This window comes from Tiliqua scincoides, chromosome 2 (assembly GCF_035046505.1).
Source record: "Tiliqua scincoides isolate rTilSci1 chromosome 2, rTilSci1.hap2, whole genome shotgun sequence".
NCBI classification, from domain to species: Eukaryota; Metazoa; Chordata; class Lepidosauria; order Squamata; family Scincidae; genus Tiliqua; species Tiliqua scincoides.
Window position 1 is genome coordinate 76,940,159 of NC_089822.1, and position 6,665 is coordinate 76,946,823.

The following is a 6,665-nucleotide window of genomic DNA, read 5'->3' on the forward strand; positions in this document are numbered from 1 at the left end:
GAAAAATGAATGAACTATGATATATTCCTCTTGTGCAGACCAATCTCTCTCTCTCTCTCTCTCTCTCTCTCTCTCTCTCTGTGTGTGTGTGTGTGTGTGTGTAAAGTGTTGGTTAAAAACAGCAATTGATTTTACTTTCAGCCAAGCAATCCAATCTGAGCCAAAGTAACAGCGAACAAAGCGGCCACACAATAGCCATTTCTGCATCTGGATCAGCGGGCCAGAGGGAATGGAAAATCTCTTGCTTACTTCCAAATGTATTGTGCCGGCAGGGCCTTTAACTGGTCAGCTGCAGAAGAGTTTAATGGGTAGGAAGAAAAGGTTAACCATCTTTGTCAAATCCTTCAAGAGAGGGGATGCTTACTCCAGCAGAAGGGCTTATGGAATAATTAAACATGCCTCCAAGGGATCAGGGGCCGGCTTGTGTTCTCTGTCTCCTCTCTTTTGTCTGCCTCTTGCTGTCTTTCACTTGCAGTGTATTAAATGACTTTTTGGCGATAAAAGAGAAAGGCTTAGCAAGCCAATTGACGTGTATTATCAACTATTAGATTGTCTAAATACAGTCACAGCATCCTGGACTCTTTCTTCAGTGGGATCACAGCGCTGCAAAATCGTTCCCTTCTTATGGGGATTACATTTAGTCAGATTTCTCAAAGGAAATGTAACAAATGGTACTCTTATACAGGGCATGTGGGTGTAACGTGCTGGGAGTTAACCTGTTGTGTGCAGGCCAAGTCTAGGAAAGAAAGGAATGCCCATCAAAGTTCCTTTTCCAGGATCTTCTATTCATTATCTCCTGATTTTCAAATCCAATTTAGTTAACATTTAAGGACTAAGCAGAGAAAACAGAGATTAGCTGTGCCTATGGCTTTGGTGCTTTCTCAGGGAATGCAAATTTAGCCTTGTACGTGTAGGCTCATCATAGTACTTTGCTATCAGTATCTTACTATCAGCTGAACGCAACACAGGCGCGTGGCATTCTCCCACCAGGTTCCTATAGCAGGGTTTAGAGATGGAGGGAGTTAATGGTGGTCTAACGAAATGGTGAATTTCATTAGCCTCCCCATTTCTTTACGAGCAGGGCCAAACATGTCTAGGGCCACTCACTAAAAAACAAACAAACACAAAACCTCACTAGTGCTATAACCTTGCTCCTAGACAAACCTCTTTCCCTTCCCACTTACCTAATGGCTTAACAGTGATGTGCTCTTATATGAGATCTACATGTGAAAGTTCTTTTGGTTTCTTCCCTGCAGTAGCAGCTGAGGCTAGGGAGCCTGGGAAATATTGTTCTCCAGGGCACATTTCACACCATGGATGTCAGGCACCCTGGAAAATATGTGTCCCAGGACACAGCAACCCAGGGAGAAGGAGCGTTGGGACATCTGGTTTTTAGATTGACCAACATCCATATGATGACTGAAACACCCTGGAAAACCAAGCGTCCCAGGGTTCATGACACATGATGCCACTGCTGGAAGCTTAGGATGTTACTTAGGCCATGTACAGAGATCTTTAGCAAAACCTCTCTGACTGTAGCTCAGTGGTTGCACAAATGCTTTGCATGCAGACATCTCCATCTTGCATCTCCAGGTAGGGCTGGGGGAGGAAAAATTATATGTAAAATCTTGGAGAGCTTCTGCCAGTCAGTGTGGACAATCATTAGATAGTTAGACCAGTGTTTCTCAACACTGCTCCCCCAACATATCACTTGCTGTCATGCTATCCTCAGAGGTACCACTGGAAGTAACTGGCAATGATGTCATCACTAGTTACTTCTGGGTTTGGAGACCACAACAGGAGCTTCCAAGATGAGTAAGAGTCTCAGGGAGGCTGGGAGAGCTTTTTCTTGTGCTCAAAAACCATGCGCTGGAGCTCTGCCCGCCAACTCTAGCTTCCTATTGCCGTTGGAAGCTCCTGTTGTCAAAATGTATGTCTTGACATTCTAACACCATCACAATCTCACTGCCAGGCAGTGGGTGCTATGCACATCACCCAACATGCCCCAGAATACTAATGGTAGTATGTGTATTTCCGGTTGAGAACTTCTGAGCTAGATCAATGGTCTAACTCAGTATAAAGCAGCTTCCTAGATTTATCTACTAGTGCCAATAGGTATATTTGGGGGGGGGGGAATAGCAGGGCAGCAATGAGAGGCTCACAATGAAAGTAGAGATTGAGTGAATCATTCAGACTCCATCGTGCTCCTGATGACACCCTTGGGGGTGTGATGTGGTCAGAATTGGATGTGGGTGGAGAAAAAAATTTAGAATGAGGATTATTTGTCAAGTTCCAAACTGAATGGAGGTAATTCATATATCACTAAAAAAGATGTTAAAAATTGCCTGTCAGATGTTCTCTCTCTTTCATACCAATTTGCCCTGTCAATCCGTTGTGTCTGAAATCTGGATTGCCGGTGTTTTTATCTGAATGCTGGCTTTCTCTAAAATCAAATGTGCAAATCCTGCCTTCTGACCCACAAAGCTGAACACGGTATCCATTCGACATGTATGGGAGCCCAGCAGATCAATAAACCTCTGTTCTTGCTGTCTGCCTAAGGCTGCAGAAGCAGGTTGGATGGGGCAAATTTGCCAAGGGCCTGGCAGGTCAGAATACATGACCTGTGTGTTACATTTGGTTTGCAGGTCCAAAACTGGGGAAACATCCATTCATCCAATTCTTGTCATGATTCTTGAAATGAGAGTGAATATCATGAAGCTCCGGTCATTTCTCTGTTCAAGAAGTTTGTTGTTTGTTTCTGATTGTTTTTAAAACAGAATACTACCATTATGACTAGTTTAGTTCTTATTGTCTTACTGTCCTTACTTTCCCAAAGCCTTAGGGGTGAGATCCAACAGATCAGATCAAGGGCTCCAAAACTTTCACTGCAGTAACTCAGAGTTGCTCAATCAGACTTCAGGAAATTTAAATAACAAAGTGGAACTACTAAATAATAGCTCAGGATGCTTATGTTATGAACTCTGTCAATTGACAAGTAATTAACTTAAAAGCCTTTAATAGAGGAGGTAATAACACTGTGCTAAATTTCTTAGGTCAATTGTGTGAACCTCCGTGCAATCTAAATATCCTTAATTATAGCAATTGTTGCATGGCTGCTGCGTTTTGCAAGCTGAAGACACTTACAAAACTCACTCTAATTTCTTTATAGGTAGCATAACTGCTCATCTTGAAAAGAACAATTTACACAATGAAGCTGATAACAAAAGAATTTGAGCTGGAGAGTAATGCTTACCCTGTAAAGAGGTTTTCTTTTCATTTTATGGCATATGGCAAAATATTTAGCAATTGAAATTCAAGAGGAAAAATGGGTAAAATTGCCGAGGCAATTCAGATCATAATGGTTCAATCAATGAAATGAGAGACTATTGCTGATAAAAAAAAAAAAAAAGAACAATTATATTTAGATGTAATTTTTGGCCCTGTTTTCTCAAATGCAATAGTACAGCACTTTCCATAGGTGATTCATATCTATGGATCTATTCACTAAAGCCCATTTTCTACTGTAGATGCAAAGGTGGAATATCCCCAAAAACCGCCCCATCAATTTTTCTGAAAATTTTTTTGTTGAAAGTGGAGAGGTGAAAGGATTGTGCTGTGCAGTTTCCAGAGTGTTAGGGTCACCCCATTTTATGCCCCAGAGGACAAAGATAATTGTTTTAGGGAAACTGAGGCACTGGAGTTGATTGCAGGGTATCCCTCCATGGTGATAACTGAAAATGAAACTTTGACATGTTGTTTATGGGGAGGGACTAGACTTTGGAAACCATTTGGTTTGGAAACCCTCAGTTATAGGTAAATATCTCTAATCAGCTGTGGAACATAACGATGTGCTAATGTATCTAACGTAGGAACTGGAGGCAAACTTTAAACATTTCTCACTTTACAATCACTTTTCATAACTTCCTCACATGGAGGGGGGATTCTACTAGGTTTTACTCATATACTAGTCCAGTGGTTTTCAAACTCTCCAGGAGTTTGAAAACAGCTCTAAGTTCTTGCGGGGCTGGGGGGAAGCAGCGGGGGGGGGGAAGGCAGCAGTGCGATCCCTAGGATCCCTAGGATCTCGCTGCTCAGGGGGCTGCAGGGGCTTGGGTGCACTTACTTGAGCCTCCTGCAGCCTCCCAGGGGCTCCCTGCAGCTTCGAAAGTAAAAGCGGAGTGATGATGCAGAAGGTAGGGGCAGAGACCAGGGCCCACAGACCAGTCTGAAAAACCCTGTATTAGTCTGACTTATGTTTCACAAGATAATAGATGAATAAGGTTGCAATCCTAACCACACTTTCCTGAGAGTAAGCCCCATTGAACAAAATCGTAGGACTTCCTTCTGAGTAGACCTGGTTAGGATTGTGCCCTAAAACCTAGCAGAATCCCCCCCCCCCCCTTGTGAGCACAGCTGAAGTTTCAGGCATCAGTTTGAGTCAGTCAAGAGGAGATTCCCACCTCCATTGTTATAATAATAATAATAATAATAATAATAATAATAATAATAATAATAATAATAATAATAATAATAATAATAATAACAACAATAATAATAATAATAATAATAATAATACAGGTATTTCTATACCACCTTTCTTGGTCATCAGATTTCTCCTTAGACTTTATTCAAGGCAGTTTACATAAGCAGGCAAATTAAAGCCCCATAGGGATTTTTACAATTTGAAAGAATTGTATCTATCTTTCAAGAAACCACAACATTCAGATGTTTCTTTCTTGATCTGGCCGCACATTCTGGCCTCCATCCTCCCACGCTCCCATTTTTTAATTGAGAACTTATGTTTATAGCAACGTGCAGGTTTCAACAACCTGAACCCAATACAAATCGGTCCCATTCAAATCCAGTGTCATTGGTTCTGGATTGTGAATCTGGATGCACATGCCTTACAACACAATGCCCAGCTTAGTCTCATGAATGATGCTGCACTGACAAAGTCTTGCTGTCCATGATTGCCACCTTGGGGCACGGCTTCATCAGCACACATCACCAGCATGTGTGGGGCAAAGCTAGGCATGCTATCAAGAAGCCCGCATATGTACAGGAATGTGTGGGTGCTCACCTCTGGACTGGGTTGATGTGATCACACCTATGTTGAAGATACAGTTAGGTTGCAATTCTAAATAAGCTTCCTTAGGAGTAAGCCCTATTGAACTTAATGGGACTTACTTCTGACTAGACATGCAGAGGGCTCTGCTGTTGGCATGTGCTTTCATCTTCAGAACAAAGCTGGATTTGAATGGGGCCTATCTGTATTGGGTTCAGGTTGTTGATTGGGCAATCAAATAAATGGAAATACATGTTTGAAACTTCATTTGTTGCTTTAAAATTAATGTGATGAAATAAACAGTGAAAGTGTTCAAAGCCACAACAGCCCCTGGTAGCAACCATTTTTTTGGATAAAGAAAATGAGAGAGAGAGAGAGAGAGAGAGTGTGTGTGTGTGTGTGTGTGAGAGAGAGAGAGAGAGAGAGAGAGATTCATTACAGGCATGCCCCCTTATCTGCGGGGTTCTGTTCCGGAATCCCCTGTGGATCAATGAAACCGCAGATTCGTGTAAACACCCATCCCTGTGGTCCAGGGGGCTCCACTTTCCTTGCATTTGGAGGGCCTTCTGAGCTCAGCAAAGGCCAAAGACATCCGTCCCCAGTCCCTGTTGAGCTCAGAGTAAGCTCTGAAGCTGAAAAAAAAATGTAACTTCCAGTTTCACAGAGAAACAGAAAGTGACGTTTTTAATGTCTTATAAGGCATTAGGAGGTCCAGGGAAACCCCCAGAAGGGCTGTGCAGGGGAGCACAAGCTGGAAGGCCAGACCCGATCTGTGGATAAGTAAATCAGTGGATACTGGATCTGTGGAGATGGGGGCCCCTGTATTTTTAAAATATAAAAAAAGAAAACAAGACAGAAGACAAAAATGCATAAATGGAACATTTAAATAAATGGAACAAACAGAATAAAGTTAAAATCTGAAAAGAAATTTATTTTTTCCCTGCAGACCTTTTGCCTAGACATAGCCATAGCTCGCTTTACTTCATTTCATGCTTTAAATGCCTCACATCATTCCAGGTGTCTCAGCTGTGTGTGATAATGTTGGAATTAGAGACCAGAGAGAACTGGGTTCAAGTCTCTGCTTATACATGAAGCTTACTAGGTAACCTTGGGCAATTCAAGCCCACCTCTTGTGAATTTAAAATGGGTCAGCAGCCAAGTAGCTGCTCCAGATGTCTCAGTGCCAGCACCCAATGTGTACTGCTCAAATGTGTAATCTAAAATGAAAATATATAAAGCTGTTCCAAGTCTATTTGGGCTCTTATTTTTAACCTCTGCTACTGCATATTTTTAATCACTTTCTTTTAAGGGAGCTTTTCTGTCTGCTGTCAGCTTTTTTCAAACTCGAAAAGAAGTAATTATTTAAGCCAAATGGACTTTCCAGTTGAGTTTCAAAGCAATTCTCTGCTGCATTCATTAGGAATACCATTTGGTAAATTGGAGGCATCCTAAGGCTGCAATATCCATCTATTAAAAGTGCCCATAGAGTGGGATAGATGGATGAATAGAATGCAAATGTATTCAGATTTTCTTATCAGCCTCTGATCTAAACCCAAGTGCTTGGGATTAATCAAGTTTATATAATGCATGTTGTCCTTGG